The sequence below is a fragment of the Accipiter gentilis genome, chromosome 8 (assembly GCF_929443795.1).
Source record: "Accipiter gentilis chromosome 8, bAccGen1.1, whole genome shotgun sequence".
Lineage (NCBI taxonomy): Eukaryota > Metazoa > Chordata > Aves > Accipitriformes > Accipitridae > Astur > Astur gentilis.
In genome coordinates, this window is record NC_064887.1 from 29,411,535 (window position 1) to 29,425,126 (window position 13,592).

Below are 13,592 nucleotides of genomic sequence, written 5' to 3' on the forward strand. Positions count from 1 at the left end.
CATTTATGTCTGGGAGCTCTTGGAGATCTTTCGATTAAATTCACCATAGGTGTAACGAAATCTTGTGACTGCTATTTGTGGACTATTAACTAATTCTAAGAATAAACCGAGTGTAAGATCGGGGATTTATTTCCACGTCTTATTCAAGAATTTAAAGCAATGATGTTAAAAACAACATTAATTCATTTGGACCGTCAAGTTTTAATTAAATTGACACTCCAGGGCTGCTTTCTCTAAAAGGTAATGTAGAGGTCAGCTTTTCAGCTGGTGTAAACCAGCAAAATTCCTTTGAGAATCTGGCCCTCACTATTTCAGAGAGTGAGAGAAAAGGGGGGAAAAACGGACTAGCAAGTTAATGCAAGAAGATGTTTTACTAAACACTCTCAGAATGCATACTCAGCAACATAATTGACACGATACATCACAGCAGCTGCAGCATGACACTCGTAAAAGGATGTGTTCTAGCAGCCTCTAATACAAACTACACTGTCTCATTATATTTTCAGCAATGTGCATAGAGGAGTAATGAGTGCAAGAAGTTATAACATCACCAGCTAGTTGGTAACACAGCATGAAATTCTTTCAAAGCAACAGCATAGCACATAATAGAGATGCTAGGATTTGCATTTTGGAAAGACTTTAGATAATTATTCTTCACTTAAAAAACAACCAAAACCACAACACAAAACAACAACAAAAAAGGATAGACCATACAACATGATAGACCATAACAAATCGAAGGACTTTGTTATATCAGTTATGTAGTTTAGTCAAGAGAGACGGGTAAAAAAAAATAAAGAATGCCAAAGCCTAAGCAGGTTATAAATATACATATGTAAACAAGAGACCTTAACAACACTCACACAACACTTGCCATCACAGTTGTCAAAACCCTATAAACAATTCATAATACAGTTCCTTAAATTTTTTATATTTTTTTCCCCTTAAAAAGTGAAATTAAAGAAAATAAATCCAGAAAACAGAGAAGGGTTTTAATATTGAGAGATCCACAGTGAACATATTGAACAATGCAGTTAGAGCAGACCATTCCAGCGCCAAGTTAGAAGCACTCAGATTTGTATGTTTTTTAATTTGTTCTTTATTCTGGCTGTGCAGTGGTTTGTGTATGGGTTGAGAAATTTCAGCACTCTCCATGTCCTTCAATCTCTAATTGACAGCTACTGCCTGTCAGCAGGTCAGAAAATGTCAGGCAAGGACTGTAAAATTCACAGAATATTTCCCTACCTCTGAACCCTAAGAAATACGAGATAGCATGTGTCAACAACATGTGTGAGCACAAAGGTCAGCTTAGGAAGAATATCTCAGGGTAATAGAGACTCAGAGTCAGAAGAAATAAGCTTGGAGAATAATAAAAGGCTGTTGAAACGTTTCAGTGTTTATATTATTTTTCCTATAGTATTTATGCCTATTATACATTTTCACATGTTTTGCTGATATAGATTATAATTCCAAATGCAATCATCCTCTTCAATGTATTCATTTAATGGTAAAAAAACATCCCTGAGAATATCCTTCATCTGAGAATCCTTTATAAGTAACTGATTCTGGGAGTTACATCATTGCTGTCTTCTGCAGTTCACAGTTATTTCTACCTGTAGGGCTTCACACAGTACTTCAGCAGGATTTACATTTCTGACAGCAAAACAATAGTGTAATCTCTAACAAGATAATGCTTATAATGCCTATATATGTTGTGGCAGAAGCTGGGTTTAAGAAAGGTTTCATTATTCATCCAGGGGACTTTCTGTAGTATTGAGTGATTACTATAGTGTTTTCACATCTTTAATGTCTGAAAGGTTGGTAGTTTCATCACTGCTCTACAGAATTCATTGATGAATCATGTGTGCCAAATGAAAAGTGTTTCTAGTTTTGCATGGTGAGATTCTGACTTTATACAATGAGTAAACTCCACTGAAGTCAAAGAGGTTTCTTTGCATGCATATTGAAATCATCGAGATCAGAGTTTTCTCCATTCAACTTCAACCATCATCTTCCTAATTTATAAAAATATTATTCATTATCTCTCTCTAGATTACCCAAATTAACCCTCTCATTCCCAGAGGATAGTTAATGCATTTCATGGTTTGGGGGTCTTCCTTCTCTTCCTTTGATTTTTGTTAAAATATAAAAAATGAAAAAAAAAAAAAAATAAAATCACTATAATGTCACAGTTATGCTAGTTCCAACATTTATAATAAATCTACTAACTAGAGGATATTGCTATACAGTCTTCTACCTTGTACGTAGATTTATAAAGAAATATAATTTCATCTTCTCCAGGAGTACCTAGAGCCTTGAAAATGAAAAACCATTCCATGTTTTTCCTTCAAGTTTTCATGAAATCCCTAATGTGTAAAATTAAGTGATGATAACATGTTGCAGATAATAGAGAAAATTTGAAGAGGACCATTACAATATTTTTTCTGTCATATTTTAGTCTATTTAAGTAGACTTTATTCTTACTTCAGTCCTCTGTTTGAAATATGACATTCACAACAATACTGAGTCCTGCATATCATTGTAAGAATTAAATACCCTATGTTCCTTCAAGCATAGCAATTTATATAATTGGTTAAAGTATAACGATAAAATGTGTGGGTCTGCTTTTCATTTTTTTTAGGATATGCAAGAGGACTGAAGCATTATGATTTTAATCTATGTTTGAAAATTTTCATTTGGTCACAAAGACCAAAATATTAAAAATAATCCTTTAAAAAGAAGTTGCTATATTGCACAAACAGAAGGGTAAACTATCATGCTGTTTTTTCTTGAGGTAAAAGACAAAGGTATTTCAACTGTTAAACTCCACAGCATCAGGAGATTACAATGCTAAAAAGACAATAAGGAAAGTGGCTTAAGATAACTGAATCGAGTTTATCAACAACTTTGGTGTTGATTTACACTGGACAGGATCTGTCCTTCCTGGATGAAAATATAGAAAGCTGGCAAGTCTATAGTGTATGACATAAAGAGTTATATATTAGTACCACAGTATAATAGCTTAGAAAGAATTGTGCGCTACATACAAGCTAAACGTTCTAATAAGTAAAAAGGTATGAAAAAATTGTACAGTGACACAGATGAATTTAATCCAGACATTTACATGTGTAAAACCTGTAATTCAAAAAGCAACTCGTGTCAAAGGGTTTTTCACCTACCATATCATGAAAGGAACTGCATACTTAGATATCTCTGGAATTTTTCTAACATACATGGTAGCCTACATGGAAACAAATCAAACTCTGCAGGTAGTAGAGTTCCTTTCAATTCTGAGCAGAACAAAGTCCTTCCATGGGACTCCACAGTACTGATAATAAGCGCTACTCTCTTTTCATTTGTTTCCTCCCTTCTCTTCTGAACCTCCCTCTTTCCCTAGATTCTCATGCTCATAGGAACTCTAGCTCTCTCTTTTTCTATTTTGTGGTTGAAGAAATGTACTTGCCTTTATGATACATCATTCTTTACCCTAGGTGTTGTCTCATCTATGTCAGGTCCAGAAAGAAATGAATAAAAGAAGCCCTTGGACAAGATTCTATATTCTAAACATTTTTCGCAAAAATTATATCAATGTAAGATCCATAGTAGAACACATTAATGAATGGCTTAATGAACAGAACTTGATATTTGATAGGTCTTTCTATTCCCACAAATCAGGATGATTTGAACGATTTTTCAGCTAGGCACAGCAGTCTGTCTGGGTAACGTTGTCCCTGGAGCCTAATTCTAAAAGCAGTCCTCTGTCCATTAAAAATTGCCTTTTTGTTTAGTTCATGAAATAAGAATGTTGAGAATCACAAAGTTATTAGCCAAAACTTTCCAAAGAGTAGTCAGTTTGTTCATTCATGAGTCTTTATAGATGGTAAGTGAGTTAAGGTTTAACAGCAGAGTTTGATGAAACTTGCTCAATGCCATGTGCCAGAGGTATTTTCACCTATCAAAAACAAGCCCCATGGAGCAAATCCACAATGTTCCACTAAATACAGTATTGATTTACACTGGGGAGGATCTGGTTTTTCTTGATGAAAATACAGGACCCTGGTATGTCTATAGGAATTTTCCAACCAGCTGTAATCCCTACCTCTCAAGATGGCTTTTTTGTTTGAATTCTTTGTGTTTCGATTTTGTAATGGTCTTTATTACTGTAATTTTACAGAAATACTTGAGTATCATTTGATATTTTTGCAGTTATGAGTATTTTGATTATTTAATCAAACTCAGCAAACTTATGAATCCATTTTTACTTCTGTTCTTCTGAGTAAAACATTGAACTCTGATTTGAAGTTTCCACCTCTGATGTAATGCACAATTTTGGGTAGAGAGATACTCTCTCTTTTCTTCCCTATCACTTTTTGTGTGTTCATTAAAACTTTAAGGGACATAATGAAAATATAGTTTGGTACCTACACCTTCCCAGTTCTCATTCACTGAAGGCAGTTTCTACATTAAAAGTTTCTATATTTAAGGGTGGGTATAACCAAAACCATCTCAGTCCTTATGCTGCAGGCTTCTCCACTTGACTTGTGCATATTTGTCAGGACTTAGGTGTAAAAGAAATGATCTTTTTTACTATGCATTTTGACAGACCAAATCTGAAAGATTGTATACAGAAAACAGCTACCAACTCTCATTTCCAATGAATTTTGACTGAACTGAGAAACCTGGATTCAGTCCTCCTTTCTGATCTATAGCAGACAAGCAATAGAATTATCTAGAATATAATTGGTCTCAGAGGGAATAAAAAAGGAATTTATTCTATTTTGGTAAAAGTATTAGGAGTTTATGGCTTATTTTAACCAAACATTTTTCTTTCATGTGGTTCTTTACTTGAAAATTTGTTTCTTTCCCCATGCCTTGCCTTTCCTCATAATTTTTCTTTTTTTCTAGAATATCATTATCACAATGGCAAGTTTTCTGTAACAATTGTTACCTGAAAAGTAATTTTTATTTATATACATATAATTGATTATTAATATAATTGTTTGGTTCATAGCATAGAGTTCTAGGTAGAACTATGGGAATATTTGTATCTTAATCAAGTATTCCCTCAGGTTTGGTGTATTTACCCTCACCTCAGGGGTGCAGCAAGTTGACCTAACATAGAAAGCTAATATCCCAAATAAACTGCTTCCTTTCCCAGTCATTCTTACCTCATGCTTCCTCAACTAATTCTGTCTGAAACCAGCCTGTAAACGGTGATGGTTCTACATTCCAGACTAGCAGTTGGATTAGAATTAGGGAGACTTGGGAGCCTTTTTTTTGCTACAAGTAATTTCCATATGAAGATTAAGCATGGTAAGTGAGGACCATTTTTATTATTTTCTGACCACTGGGCTTTAAACTGTTGCAGACAAGCCCTGAAATGTTTCCTTAACTTTCAGCACTACAGTGAATTCAGTAGTCTGGATGATAGTGAGCTAAAATATTACTAAGGTTTCCTACATCTTGTGAGAATCTCCCAAGTCAAGTCCTCAGAACTGCTTGGATGATATAAAAGCTGTGGCTCATTTATCAAAGTAAGCACCCAGCACTGCTGAGTCTTGCAGTGAGTTCCTGAGTGCTTACATTAGCTTTGATTCTGAGCATTGCTCCTTTAACTCACTTAAATGATTTAGAAAACATCAGCAAATGTGTATGTTTCAGAACACATTCAACACTAAGCCTCTTGTGCTTTACTATTGTTAACTAATTTGGTATTTGTCCTTGACTGGAGTTTCAAGTGCAATTGCAGATAAATACTTGATGATGTTTTTTCCTATCAGATAATATTTAACAAGCAACATAGTTATTTACTTCAAAAGGTAAGTGCCAGAGATTTGATTTCTGAATCCTAAGTCTGTTATAATTTATACAGTGAACAAGTTTGCCAATCCTATTGGCCTACTTTGAGTAAGAATCATATAATCTATAGCCATGCACTATGCATGATGTACATATTTACTGCAGCAATATTTGGAATCAGATTCCAGTCTCAGGTGTTCTTTCCATCTCTTTTCATAAGTTTGTGGGATTTAAAGGCTAAGATTTGCTTTCACCACAGATTAAACTACACAATAGTAATGGAACAGTATAATCGAAGTTACATATACCTAAACTAGTCATCTAACACTGAGGGAGCGTCCATATGAAATGAAGTTTAGAGCTTCAGTATAAAGTTGGTTTTATTTTCTAAACAAATTTAGCCAAGTGTTTCCCTTTAGTTTGAACATCTGATAGGGATCTAATGATTAAATTATAGAACAATCGTAATTAACTCTGCAGGTAGTCCTTCAAATACACAGAAAAACATGTAAAAACCGGTAGCATAAAAACAAGACTTTTGCAAAACTATAAATTGAGAGTTGGCCGTACCAATGAGACAGAAAGGGCAAATATGTTACAATCCTTTACCAGTGGGAATAAATGGATGGGAAGTAATGAGAATACAACCTAAAAAAAAATCCCTAAAACCATATGTGTGACCCAGGCAGAGAGCAAGCCAGCAGACATGCACATTATGGACAGTAATCTGATTCCTTTTGAAAGGTTAGAATGACAACTCCATAAGGGGTATTTTGACTGGAGTATGGTAAAATAAAGTGGAGATGCAAAATGTCCCACTGCAGATGCCACAGTAAGTGAGGTGCAGGGTGTTAGGAACTGTAGCGCTATGGACAGCAAAAATAAATCAGGAGTTTACATGCACTCCAGGGAAGGAAATATGAGATCTGGAAATAGCTGAAATTAGTAAATTCTTAAGGTTTTACCAAAAAGAATATTGCAACTAAGTTTTAGAATTGCACAGAAATATATAATCATAGGTAGGGTCTCCATGGAAAATCTAGTTTTTAATTAACCTGCCCTTACCACTTAGATTTTTGAGCTTAAAGACTTTAAATCCTTTCTATATTATTTTTAGGTCCTAATGTTAGCCTTTAACACTTATTTGTTCGTTAGCACAAGTTATTCTTATTTTTTCTATTAAAATATAGTATATATATAATTTTTAAAACTAACCACATTAAAGGTAAAATGTTTCCAAATTATCCAAAGATATTTTTTATATTCACTTAGACTTTCTTTTCCCTGTCACTTCACAACGAAAAAGAACATATTAACTTTTTATTCTGATTCAGGAAGGACTATATTTTTTTATTCATACTTTCCCAACCTAAGAAAATAATTTTCCATTCAACTGCAGTATTATTATGACTAATAATATCTGTGTCTTAGAAATAGCCAAATCATGCTGTCTTCTTGAAACTAATGGGGACATAGTGAAAAATCCCAGTAGCCTCAGCATTGCATATTGGAACTAAGCCATGAAGATATAAATCGTATTCCTAATACTCTTGGGAAGTCCTTGCATGGGATTTTACAGTGGGGCTAAATGTAGGTAGGTCGTCTCCCTTTACAGTATGCACTCCAAGATTTCTTAGGAGCTTTTTATCCTTTATATGTAATGGAGTTATGTTTGGAAAAGGGTAGAGGGTTAGGAATTGGCCTTTACTCAGTAGGCTTCTTTGCTTTTGCTTTCTGCAGTTACTTTGAGATTTTTATGAACATGAAATATTATTTTAATTTGTATCGGTGCTGTCTTCTTTGTTTCTAATTCTATCTTTTAAACAAAATATATAGATTTCATTTATTGTTTGTTGCTCAATTGTCTCTTTAGGCAATAAAAGTTGTGAAAGTATAATATTAGTATTCATTTAAGTAAGACGTGGGCAAACAGAAGTATCTAAATGAAAACTGAAACAAAATACTCAGCTTTTACTATGTTTTTGCTAAGTCTATTACTTCTCCATAAGAGAACTTCACTCTCATCTATCCTTCAAGATTAATTAAAAGAGATGAGATAACTTGTTCTTTCTGAGAGAATGCCTGTCCTTATTCTCTGCATGAGGCTGATGCACCCTTGATTTCTGAAAAAACAGGAAATAAAGGCTCTGGTGCCACTGCCCTGTTTCCAACAGCTTCACTTCCTGCAAACTTCCCTGTTGCTTTACATAAGGATGCATGGGAACATGGCATCTGACATGCACTGCATTTAAAAATGTCCTTGAAAAGGGAAAATTATGGCTCCAATGCTAGAACTGTCAATGCTGCCAGTGATTTCAGCTGGGGTAAATCCTCACTTTCAATTTCCATAGCCTCAGGAGTGTTATACAGACTGCAGAGTCAGCGTTACAGAACAGCATAAGGACTAATAATTTTCTGCTCCCTACTTGACCCCTATCTCAAGTAGTTTTAGAAGTTAGTTCAACTTATATATGTTTCCTGCTAGTTCAGAGCTGGGGCAATCCTGACAGTCTTGGTTTCTTGTCTAATTTTCCTGTGGCACAACATAGATTCAAAGACTTGTTTCAATGTTCTTGTGGATTCTTCTGGAATTCACAGATAATAAATTGCTCTCTGAGATAATGGGGAATAGACTTGAACAGACAGGTGATTGCTCCCTACCAGATGAACATAAACAGCCTTAAAAAATCATAGTATTTTTAATGAATGTAACAACAGAGCAGAATTCAAATAGTGTGAGTTATTTTCCAATTCCTAGAATATTCTGATTTCTGAGGTATTTAATGCTTTATGTGGGGATAAGACATTTCAATTTCATTGTTGTTGCAATGTAGTAGTCTAGTTCACAGAAAATACCTGAGAGTGTAGAAACAAAAGAGAGGGAATGGAGGGATTACACTGATCTTTTGGGAAGCTTTATTGCTGCATTCAGTGAAATTGAAAGTCATCTCCTTGCCCAAAACCTTGAAAGAAGTCATTATTCCACTTCTAGTGAAGTTAATGGAGAAGTTGCAATTTATTTCATTTGCATAAAGATCAAGTTTACTACTCCTGTTCCACCTTAAAACAAAATATGATACAAAATATGATGGGAGCAATTCCAGGTCTCCTAGGTTAGTGGGCTCTTCAAATTAAAAAGGCATTCCTATGCTATCAATACTGCTGCTAAAAAATGTGTTGAAAATGTTCCATGCCAATAAGGTATTGTTTTAGAATGCTGGCAATTAAAACAAAATATTGAAAATATTAATCCAACCCCTGACACTGTGGGTGCTGTTGGTTTGTCTGTACCTCCTTCAGAAATGTTCATCTACCTGGCAGCATGATAAGTGTCAGTGCCTGGAACATTCAGAAGATTCGATTTATTTTAATTATACACTAATTACTGGGAGTCTTTTAATATGCTCAATGACACAAGTAGGGCAGCAGAGCAACAACTATTGTGTGGAAAAGAAAGGTGCTTTTGTGAAAAACTGTGGAGCCAGAGGGGGTTGGGGGGTGGAGAAAATTGGCAGGAGATCTACTTCTAAATAGAAAGTACATTTAGTACCTATTCATGATCAACTTTCGTTTAGGTGAAATGAGCACTGATTGCAGAATGTGCAGGGATGACAATGTGTGGGAACATGGGCTGGAAGACAAGTCCTGAAGATGAGGTTGATGGCAGAGTCATCCAGGAGAATCCTAAAGACTTCAGGCTTCTCCCCTCTCCATACTTTTTCCCTTTCTTTTGTGTGCACCAATCCTTCAGAAGAGACCTTCTTCCATGAGTAGTCATGTATATATGATGAGTTTGCTCTAAATCTTCATTTTAATGTTTAAAATATTAAAGAGGTTTATACGAATATGAATGCAGCTGCCTATTTTGAAGTAACTAGCATTGTCTCATTCTCCTTTGTGTTGGCTTAGTTATCTTCCTTAGAAGTCAAATACATTTTTAAAGAGTCTTGCTGAAGAGGATAGTCCTTTATGCAAGACAACACACCATGTCTGCATGGGCATGTAGTTAGGAATATTAGCTATGTGCATTTAAAAGGACACACCAGGAACAAAATCTCTGCAGAAATACATTTCCCTTTTATTAGGAAAGCCTTCTATAGGCTTAATTATCATGGACAAAAAAAGCACACTGTTTCTCAGGGATATACTACCCACTGATATCACAAGAATTCAGCCCTGCTTAAGTGCTAGGAGGTATGTTCTCAGTGCACTTATAATCAGGTCGTTATCACCATGGTTATGAGATTTAACTGACTGAAAACTGTAGGCATTTGTCTCATTAATGCCAAATGTTATAGTTTATTTCTGGGAACTGAAAACCCTGCTGCCCAGGGAAACCTGTTCCATGATAATCTTTGAAAACAAGGCACTTGAGAATAGCCTGCCTGGTTCATGTCAGATGGTTTCACACATATTTTGTTACTGGTTCTTAGGGGGTTTTGGTTATTAAATAAATTTGTTCTGTGGTATTTTGCTTTGTGAGTTAACATTCTTTATGGACTGCAGGTCTAGCTCTTACAAAACAAGCATGTGGTTATGATGCTCTTTGCTCATATGCAATCACTTCTGGACTTTGCTAGCATCTTAGCATACTCTGCATTTACCTTTTACCTTTCCCTCTCCTCTTTTGGGTTTATCTTTTATTGTACACTTTCAGATGAAACACTTTTCAGCTGTGATCTTGGAACTGAATATAGTCACACTTCTATGATTGGAAGATAATTAAAGAAATGCCATTGCATTTCCAATTTTGTTTCCATTGTTCCTGAAACAAAAATGTAAAATCATCGGTGATTTCAATAACACCTTGATTAAACCAGAATCAATACTTTTGGACGTTTTTTTTTTTTCCTGTCTGTAGTCTGCTTTATCAAAATGAGTTATCCCAAAATGAAATCCTTGCATTTGATCAGAAAATTTGAGGCTTTCATTTTTTCTGCTGATTTATGAACTTTGTTGAGTAGGATTTGTAAAACATAAAAAAGCATATGTAACTGCATAACTTTGACCTCTGACTAGAAGTGTCATCCATAGAATGTTGGAGTTTGGATGCTTTTGATCTGCTTTAGTCTTTTTTTGTTGTATATTGGGCCTATACAACTATATGTTGTCTTGCAATGTATTTTCTATGCAGAAACTAAGAGTACCAGAACAAAGGAGTTGACAGAGGAAGGCAAGGGTACTTGGAAAAGTAAAAGAATGAATAATACAAATATATAGATTTGAGTGAAAACATAATGTTTGGAAAAGGTTCTTATTTATTGCTGTATTTATGGAGCGTTATTTATTATTGCTATTATTAGGAAAATATTTTATTACTTACATTTCACAATCATGAATGTCTGTAAATCACCTCAAAATCTAACTACGCTCAGGTTTTTTTATATGTAGTTTTCTTTTGAATTAGTGGATTTATATAATCAGTCTCTAAAAGGCAAAAAAGCCATTTAATGATGATTTTCCCTGTTCTGCCTCTTCACACACCTAAATACAGCAAGTGCTATCACTTCCATAATCAAAACAGTGGCAGTCTCTACCTATGTCTTGCATAATCCAAATAAAGAATGAAGGCGCATGAGCAGAAAGGGACACAGTAATTACAAAGCTACTTACTACCCTTTCTTATTTTGTGACGTCAGGAGGTATAAGAATAATAAGAATGGATAGGAATTGCAAAATTGGCTTTATAGTTTGTACGTTTCATATAACTTTATGAAGCTGCATTGCCTTATAGACAAATGGTTGAAAAGAATAATAATAATATACAGAACAAAACAACACTAAAATAAATGGATCTTTAAATAAAGAATTGCATAGGTAAATGCTGAACATAATCTTTCAGAACTAGGATAAAACTCACAACATTCACCTCTTAATATCTTCTGGCTATCTATCTTGCTTAATGTAGGTGACTTATTGTATAAACAGATTAGGATTCTGTAACCGGGCTGGGGGTACTACACAAAAATGAGATTTTAGAATGGAATTTTAGACCACTTGTTGGGAGAGAGAGGGGACTGAAGGATCATGGGTATATCAAAATTGTCATTCCAGCCATGTCCAAGCCAAATCTGATGCCCATGCAAGAGTCTTTGTGCTGATTCAGGATGATTAAGCAAAAAACACTGTAAATCTGGCCCTGGCATAAGTATTAAGGACTGCCAAATATGTGCAGAGAGGAGACATCCTGAATCTATCTCATTTCCTTGCACAGCTGGCACTCTGCTAACAGGTTTGGCTGAAGCCAGTTCTGTGTGTCCTCTCCATGGGCTGCTGGCACTGCAAAGGTTCTCCTTCTCTACTCTCTGGAACATTAGATCAAAGCAACAGAAAAGCGCCAAGAGCTTGGAATAGCCTATGAATTTGTATTTACTTTGCAAAAGTGCAAGAGATCTTGGAAAATGTGAAACCTCTGGTTTCAAGAACAGCATGATCCAGCTGCAGCCACCCACACGTGCTGGTGGTAGCACAGACTGTAAGAGAGCCAGGCAAGCCTAAGCAACATGAATATTCATGGATTATTTTAGTAAACCTTCATATTCTTTTCAAAACAGATTGTTAAAATAGAAAGCTTCCTTCTGTTCATAAAAATTAATATTAGTTGTCTGCATGACAGACTGCTGCTCGGTGGAGGTGAGTATTTTGGAAATGAGCTCCTTGGCCCTAGAATTTAGGCTTATTCTGCAGGTGATCCAGAGCTTAATACCATACCTGAAGTAACAGAAAATAGAAGTGGTTGTATTCAAAACTAAGGCAGATTACCAAATAAGGGTAAACCTGGCCACAATCTCTGAGATGGTAAAAGGAAGAGAGCTAAGAAATTCCAGGATAGTGGCTGGGAGCAGTTTGGGAGGGAGAATGTTAGAGGAATTGGTTGTACTTTGGCAGTAGTAGACTGGGATGATATCCCACGGCTAGCATTTTCTGCTATGGCTCTGCTTGTACTACCTTTAGTCCACTTTTGTTTTCTTCTTTCTGCCTGGTCTTGGTATAAAGGAGGAGGAACTACAAAACCATGAATTTTCTACAGCACCCAATCCAGTTTAAAAAATGTGAGATCATGGCCTCTAGGCATCACAGCATCGCTTCAAAAGCTGCAGTGCTTCACTGCTGAGACACTACATTAGACCCTTTTTTTTCCACTTAGGATAGCATTTAAAAAAGAAATTAGCCTTTATAATTATTTTGTTGACATCTAAGAATTATCTATAGTGTTCCATGAAGCATTTAAATAACTTTTTTTTAAAAAATGTATTTACTCATTTAAATAACTGCTCATTGCCAAGCATAATCCTCAACTGTTAAGCCAGAGCTCTACTTGTGGTGATTCGGTTTTGATAAATTTAGCTGTATTTTGATTCTGTGGTCATAGATTCGATGATTACAATAGGCAGGATGTCTAGGGTTTGAGTTCTAAACTTATCTTAGGCCTTTCCCTGGTGAAAAGTATCCCACCCTACTACCATTATAAATACAGCTCATAAAACGTGTTTACTTTTGAATCCTGCTGTGCTACACAGCAAAAGTCAAAGTTTTTCCCATGATTTCAACAAGGAGTTGTCATGTGCACAAGTTTCATCAGTGAAAATCACAGTCCTCATTTCTATGAACCATGTTTGTTTATCAAACTCATTCTAATTCCCATAGCTATGAAGAAATAAATCATCTTAGCTGGTGAGCTAAAGTATGTATAAGGATTCTCTGCAACAGAAATAGCACTCCCTGAAGTTTGTGGTACTGGTAAAACATTCGCAGTCCTACTTTTCATAATTAAATTGAGCTATTTCATTTTA

General features: G+C 35.3%; 1 protein-coding gene across 3 annotated transcripts in view; it reads left to right on the forward strand.

Annotated features, from left to right (window-relative positions):
- The window catches only part of BRINP3 (BMP/retinoic acid inducible neural specific 3), a 243,523-nt gene that overhangs the window by 153,794 nt on the left and 76,137 nt on the right, over positions 1–13,592 (forward strand). The window lies entirely within an intron of this gene.